This window comes from Hippichthys cyanospilos, chromosome 8, assembly GCF_059441005.1.
Source record: "Hippichthys cyanospilos isolate Australia breed blue-spotted pipefish chromosome 8, RoL_Hcya_1.0, whole genome shotgun sequence".
NCBI lineage: Eukaryota > Metazoa > Chordata > Actinopteri > Syngnathiformes > Syngnathidae > Hippichthys > Hippichthys cyanospilos.
The window spans coordinates 8,195,768-8,203,774 of record NC_142376.1 but is presented as its reverse complement, the minus strand read 5'-3'; positions in this window follow the sequence as shown (position 1 = coordinate 8,203,774).

Below are 8,007 nucleotides of genomic sequence, written 5' to 3'. Positions count from 1 at the left end.
TGATGATCTGTGAAAACTTGAGCCTGTTGTAAATCCCACTCGACTTCTAAGATGGCTGGACATGTTCCACTAGTGATGGCCAAATGAAGTTCCATGAAGCAATGAAACTTTGCAGCCAATTGGTTTATACGTAGTTCACAGCTTGATTGTGCTTCATTTGCTCTATGGTGCCTTCAAGTGTTGTGGGAAACCCAAGATGTAAACAGGGTTGAGAATGCTATGGCTTTTTGTTTTGCAAAATGAACAATACATGAAGCTGAAAAAAAAAAAAAATTGCAGTCCCCCACACAAGTATAACAGCAGCCCAAAATCCAAAAAATGAGAGATAACAGGCCATCGCTATTGAGTTTTGCGGCTTTTCAATATTTCCATTTCCTGTCGAACCATCTAAGCATTTCCTGAAGTAGTCACGTGGTCTAGCAGGACAGCGAGGCTTCACACGTCATAATTTCGGGTTCTCGCCCATATGAAGCGCGCCTCGATACATATACTGTAGTACTTAGTGGACACGCCCCTTCCATTACTTGAAACAAGCCCCACATCCCGGGCACATTGTGCATCATCACTAAGTTCCCCTGCAGTATGATTGGCTGCTGCATGAAATCCTACCTGGATGTAGCAGCCAATCAGCCAAATGTATGGATTTTAACAGCAACTCAATGAACAGTCTGTTTTTTTTTTTTTTTTTAATTATTATTCTGGCCCATGTGTCGGCACTGCAGTAAAGGTAACGTTTTTTTGTTTGTTTGTTTTTTGTTTTTTTCAATTATGCCATCACTGGTAGGATAGCAAGGCACCACTATTGAGAAAAAGTTACTAGGCCGTTTCGGCAAAGTAGTGGAAAGTAATAATATAGGGAGTAAATGCTTAAGTCTTCATAAAGTGAAAAATTTGAAGTAAAAAAAAATTACTTAAGGAAAAAAAAAGTGTTCACTTTCTTCCCACCACTTGTGGGGTAGTTTAAAAGGGAATTCTTTTCGGTAGGTGGAGTCAGGCTTGAAGTATTTCCTGGTTTTGCAGCTGGGCCGCACACTGATGATGAACACGTCCGTCCTTGCGAGATTGCGCTCTATAAGACAAGTTATTACTATTTATCTTGACACTACAGTACAGTGAACGCTCACTATTTGCTGTATATACCACAGTTAGGGGGAAAAAGGCTTAAAATGCTTATTATAGTTCTTTTTTAAATGTTTAGTAATACAGTAGATTAATATTGTGTGCTCAAGAGCCACATTGGCTTTTTCAAAACTGATTTATATGCCAGCTATTTTTTTCAATATATTGCATATGTAAATTGTGTGTTTATTTAATCAAAAAAGTATTTCCATTTCAGTTGTACTATAATTAAAAGAGTTAATGAAATAAAACTACCGGTAATTCTTATTTAAATAATTTTTCATGATGGTATTTATTGGCCACGTGTTTTTTTTTAATGTATTTTGTATACAGTATGTATTGTAATACTTAAAATATTCTCATGATTTCTTCAACCACTTACATGATTTAATACTCATTCGAGTTTTACTTCATACATGATTTTTTATGATATTAATGACAATATTTGGTACAATTCTTCATTTATATGTAAAATTATTTTCTTGCATGTTATCTACAATTAGTGATTGTATTTTATTTACAATTTATGTGCTTCACATTTGCTTTTCAGCAATGGGGGAAACGGAGCCCCGTTTTTTTGCAGGACCCCAACTTGCATTTTTTATGTTTATTTATTTCTTTTTTAATCCAGTCCCTTGTTGCAGTTACTTTAATCTGCTGCTCAGTTATCGTTCTTTCCTTTCCCAGTGATATTATAAGTGAGCTTCAATTATTTGTGGATTTTTGTCATTCTGTGTTCAGGCTTGGTCCCAATTCTTAAGGAGTAGTGGAGGTCCACTGAAATCTAATTTTCGCTAACAGATTAATCAATGGAATAAAGTGGTTGTATTTTTTCTTACATTTTATGCAATCTATGTAATATAATCAAGGAATTTATAGTATTTATAGTATTAAGTACGTTTTTTCTTTTTTTTTTTTTTGCACATTAAATTAATAGACCATTACATGGGAAAAAAAACAGATGCATACATTATAATGAACAATTTTTGGGGAAATCTTGATAATTCAAATTCTTGTTAATTTCTCATTTCAAACTCGTTTATTGACATTACTGCTAAGCTTTTAATTTGAGTATTTAAAAAAAAACACCATAAGTCCTAAGAAGCTGGTGCAGCTAAAAGCAAACCAATTATTACTTCCTGTCTGCCAGTTTTGACTCGGTGAAACTTGATTGTGGTGTGCGTGTGTATTTTTTTTAAAAATTTAAATAGCTACTTATCTTACAGTATGATGAGAATCTATCTCTTAGTAGCTGCCTGTAGCCATTCTGACTTTTCTCTATCATTTCGAGACATTTACCACTCTTGTTTTTCCTGGTGTCATAAGGAACCTCTTCTGGAATCTTCCTTCACACTGCATGCCGTGAAGCCAAAAATCGCTGTGAATAGGTGCATTTTTATTTTTTTAATTATTTTCAACAGGCAGATTGACCAGGCAAGCGTTCATTGTACTGTTGCAGCTCGCTCAAGTGTACAATTTTTATTAATGTGATGTAATTACAAGAGCTTCAGTGCAGCTTCATTGTTGAAGAAATTCCCTGGGAATGTATTTATGTGCCATTTCAGAGCAGGTGTGCTGCATTTGCTACTTGAGTAAAGTCATCAAAGATTTGTTTGAGTGTGTGTGTTCATGTGTGGTGACAAAAATAGTGCTTATTAATGTAAACAATATTTTATGTGCAGACTCATTGGAGCCACTTGTTCCAACACTCTTATTGAATGAGTTCAGTGACCTGCACTCCAAGTCTACATTGTATGGGACCCCTCCCAAAAAAAGTGGCAATTATTCTCATTAAGTGACCGGGGGCAGCTTTACTGCCCTTCATCTCCCAGTGTGAGTATTGGCAGCTGTAAGACTCAGTTTGCGTGTCAAGCGCTGACAGACGCGAGGCTGCTAAACTGAGACCAGGCCGCATTTCGCGACGCTAGACCACCGCCTCGCCCTCCAGAAGGACTCTGTGTGTGTGTGGAGGATTACTGGTATTTTCAGATTACTGCTCAGCAAGACTGAACTGTCTGCCTCTCTGACCCCCTTTTTTAATAGACATATCCCTCCACTTGCTATAAAAAATAGGTAAAAGGAGATCCAGTGGAATCTCCGAAATTGTATGCAACCAGTGTTGCTAGTTCACTTACATACGTTAAGCAGTGGAGGAAATACTATATTACCAACGTAAAAGAAGTTCATTTTAATTAGAGTGATCGCTTCAGATATAAATACCTCTGTTTAGCAGTTTTTCAAACTGCAGTAATGGTAAACTGGTAATTGGTGAATGGTAAATGACACTCATAGGCATGACTATTTATCTCCTGAAGAACAGCCATTCTTATTGTACTGAGAATCTGAAGGAGGAGCGAAGACTTCAACATGTATTACATTGACCCCAATGTGTGTAAGGTTTTCTATTGTAGTTAAGTCACAACCCACATTGACAGACGTTAAAAGCAATTAGGAAAAATTCAGCCCAATCTATACATATTTGTAGCAGTCAATGGTAGTGAATAAGTTAAATATAATTTTCTCATTTTAACACCGTGTCCAGAACTTATACCTTTAAAGTGTCTTCCAGAGCACCTTATTCATTGATGATGAACATGAGAACTGATAATACAATATATATTTCTAACATTGTCATTCATAAGAATTTCATTGTGTGGTACAATAATACTATATGTATGACAATAAAACTCTTGAATCTTGGAAAAACAGAACTGCATATTTTTGCCACCTGTCCCTGACCCACTTTTGGGTCCCGAGACAGCACTTGCGAATTACTGATCTGGTTCATGAAAATACCGGTAGTAGGACTAGCGCTGCTAGCTAAGTGGCATTAGAGCAAAAGTGGTCTCTGTTTGTTTGCGGTAAAAGACTTATGGATCAGTGATATGCCCCTCCCCCTTCCCCACGCTGTCTATAATATCTGTAAACACTGAGGTCTTAATCAAGCCAGGGCAAAACATAAAGAATTGGCTGGCATCAGTTGGCAGGGGTTGGGAATGTGGCACAGGGGTGGGGGCTCGGAGAATACTCTCTTTTAATACGGGCTGTCTGTGGGTACCAGGATGGTGCTCTGCCCATCTGCCACAACGCCCACCAGCCCACTGACACACTAACAGGTGCGTGTGTGTGTATTGCTTGTCCGGCCCTGTCCTCACTTCGCCAGGGTAGCAGATGGTGAGGGGTAAGGCTTGGACCCCCCCACCACCACCACCACCACCACACCCATCTCCACTCCAAGCCACCACCCCTTATTTCCCCACCCCACCCGTCTTTGTGTTGTTGAGGAGTGCTGAAAGGCGAACCCCAGTTCCCCCGCCCACCCCATCTCAACACACGCATATAAATCCTTGGCTGGCTGCCATTGGCAGGACTCAGTCAGGTGTCCTAATGCTTCAGTTAGGAGGGGAAACGCCACTTAATCTGCCCATCGCGTGCCACCGGCCACGGCCTGGCCTCTTTTGTGTCTGGCACCCCTTGGATCATTCCCTCCGCCCCCTTCATCTGTCTTTGCCCTTTCCATCCCAACCCAGTTTCTCGACGCCCAAGACGCTGTCATCCTTTTTCTTCAAACATCAGACGTCAATGGACTTTATCCCGTTTGTCACAACCAGCAAAATCAAGTCTTACTTTTTTTTTTCCCCCAAGAGGGTTATCAAACGTGAGGCCCGTGGTTCATACATGGCCGGCCACGTCATTTATATGGCAAACTGAAGTACAGTACAGCTCTGCCATTCATAGTGTTTTCCATGTCTTGTGAGTTCTGAATCAGAAGTAAAAAAAGAAAAAAATGCGGAATTCCAAATTGTCAGCTTTTGAGCTGATGTACCATGCTATATACAGTACTACAGTTGGTCTATTGCGAGTAATGGAACTTTTTTTTTATTCTAGTTTTTGTACCAAAGAAGCCCCACCCTTTGGCTCATCAGACCAAAGCAGATTGTTTCACATGTGGTTGGGACATCCAATGATTTTTTTTTTTTTTGGATGTTTTTCATCTCAGCTAAACCAACACACTATATCACCAGAAGAGCCCCCTACCCACAGTAAAGTATGGTGGTGGTGGAAGCATTCTGCGATGGAAGCAATTTTTCTTTGGCTGGAACTGCAGCTTCAGTCAAGGTGGTGGGAATTATGAACACTTCCAAATGGAAATCAACTTTCATCCTTTCATTTTCTATATGGCTTGTCTTCATTTGTGTCACGGCTGAGCTGGAGCAGATCCCTGCTGACTGGGTATATAGCCCTTACTGATAGCCAGTCAATCATGGAAACCAACCTTTTGGCATGGCTCTGATGCTTAAGTGGTCCTATCCCAACCTGAAGGTTGTGGATACTGAACCTCCACTTCCTTCTATTTGCTGTGTCATCCGTAGGTAAAGGTGGAGCCTGTGTTAAAAGTGCTTCGGAAAGTTTGACAGTAAGAAAGTGATAACAAAATTCGGACACAATCTATGCGGCTGAAAGCGACTGAAGCGACCATCACACAAAATTTGTCTTCACACAGAATATGTTGTATGGTATTATATCTTTATTGAACTACAAAAACATGGTGTGAATGTCAAGGAAGAAGGGGATGATAGAGTGTAGGCTTTAAATCCCAAATTTGAGTGACCTTCACATTTCACTTATGTAAATGTACATTTCTCCCCCCATGCATCTTGTGTATGTCAAGCATCCATCACGCGGCGGGATCACTGCGCCTTATTTGTGCAAGGTGCAGTGCTCTGATTAGGATGAATGATGCTTCCCAGGGAACTTTGATACCATTTGGTTGCGTAACCGTAGAGGGGGGGGGGGGGGTCATTAACATTTGACCCCTGCCGACCTTGGCTTTAATTGACCCCTGATTTGGTCAGCGCTTGGGAGCACACGCAGTGGTCCATAAGGTCAGAGGGCAAAGTGTCCTCAGCTGTGCTGTCATGGAAACGGCAGTGGCTGCCTCTCACGATGGTCACTTTCGATCTTAGGACAGCGGTCACCCCTCTTTGTTTTGGTTTTGTGTGTACAGCTTTGAGGAAGCTTTGTGTAGCAACTATACGACAAAAGAAAATAAAAAAAAAAAAAAATATATATATATATATATATATATATATATATATATATATATATATATATATACATGTTCGCCTCACAGTTAAAGAGACCCGCATTCAAATCCACCGCACTCCGGTCTACCTGTGTGGAGTTTGCATGTTCTCCCCGAGACTGTGTGGGTTCTCTCTGAGCTCTCCGTCTTCCTCCCATGCTCCAAAAACATGCATGGCAGGTGTATTGAATATACTAACTTGTCCTTTGGTGTGATTGGGTGCCATGAATGGTTGTTCGTTTCTGTGTGCCCTGCAGCTGTCTGGCAACTAGTTCAGGGTGTCCCCAGCCTACAGGCCAAAGCCAGCTGGGATAGCCACCAGCAAGCCCTTGTGGGGATAAGCAGCTCTATAAAATGGATGGATGGAGGGAAAACATAACACATTTGCACAGCTCTAGGTTTCTTCACAGAACTTCTCAAAAGATATGAAACGCATTTTCGATTTTACCTTCTTCTTGCAAAGTACTTCAAGAAATGTAGAGGACTTGTGAAATATAGTCAACCTGTCATGCACTTCATGCAACCTGAAGTGAAAGTACATGTACATGAAATAGTCATGTACAGAATCTGGCAAAATGCCACTTGTGACCTGAGAACTGCTATTTCTTTTTATTTTGGCAGGGTCATCAAATTTATACTGGGGCTTGGCTTTACGCCAACAATACACAGACAGCCTGTAGAAAAGACCCTAAATTCATTCATCATTAAAACCTTTTCCCACTGCACTTATTCTTGTTAAGTTTTATTTTAGGAAACGGACTCGGCTTTGATAAATCGTAACGTTCCTTTGAACCTGGTTGAGTGTTGTTCTGGCTGACTTATATGAATGACGAGCCTGGCAAGCCAGACTGACTTTCTATAAAGAAATAAAGTGGATGTGGAAAGTTTCCCTTCAATTGCTGTTTAGCATAGTTTAAAACAAACATTGCAATCAAATTTGTTTATTCGCTTTCTTTGTGTGCAACGAAGCTCTTCGGCAGTGAAACTAAGTCCGTCCTCCTCATAACATTCAAAGTGATGCGCAGTAGAGACAAAAGTTTATTTCCTTTACAGTTAAATGACCAGACACATTGACACTTAAGACACCATCATCCATCAAATTTTTACCGCAACAACATAAATCATTCATTACCGCCTTTCTTTGACTAGCCATGTTGAATTTACTCCGCCCCCATCGCTACTGTTTACTACTTGGCTTCCACGTGTCGTATTTCTGATGTCACGTCAACTCTTCGCTGGTTGGTCCTTTCGTTTGTCTGTTTGGTTAAATTAGCCATGTCTCAGAAGTGCGCTTGTCCAGCAATGAGTCTGGTTCCCAGGCTAGAAGATGACACGAGTCCATTAGAATGACTTCTCTAGCTTACTCCCATCATTTAACAAATCATTAGTTAGGTTCGTCAAAGAATGGACTCCATTCTTAGGTGCAAATAGTTTTTCTCAAAATTATGTGCCCAAGTTGTACCATGTCACCGGATGGTTATTTTATGTACATTATGTTTACAGACTGGCTAATAAATTTTTTAAAAATATATGTTATTGCAGCAAGGCACTGAGCCTCGTACAGCTACTCCGCCATCTTTGTCCATCAAACCAGGCGGTTTTGCTTCCCCACTTCCTGTTTGTGACCGTTGTGAAAGGGTTTCCTCGCAATCAGCGCTGCGGTAGGGGAGGGAAAAATCAATACTTTGAATGTAACGAGTAGCCGTGGAATATGGTAATGATTTATGTCAGGACAGGGAACGGGGGGCGGGGGTGTGATGTTGGCACTGTGTCTAAGTGAGACCCTAGAGGAAGAACTAAAA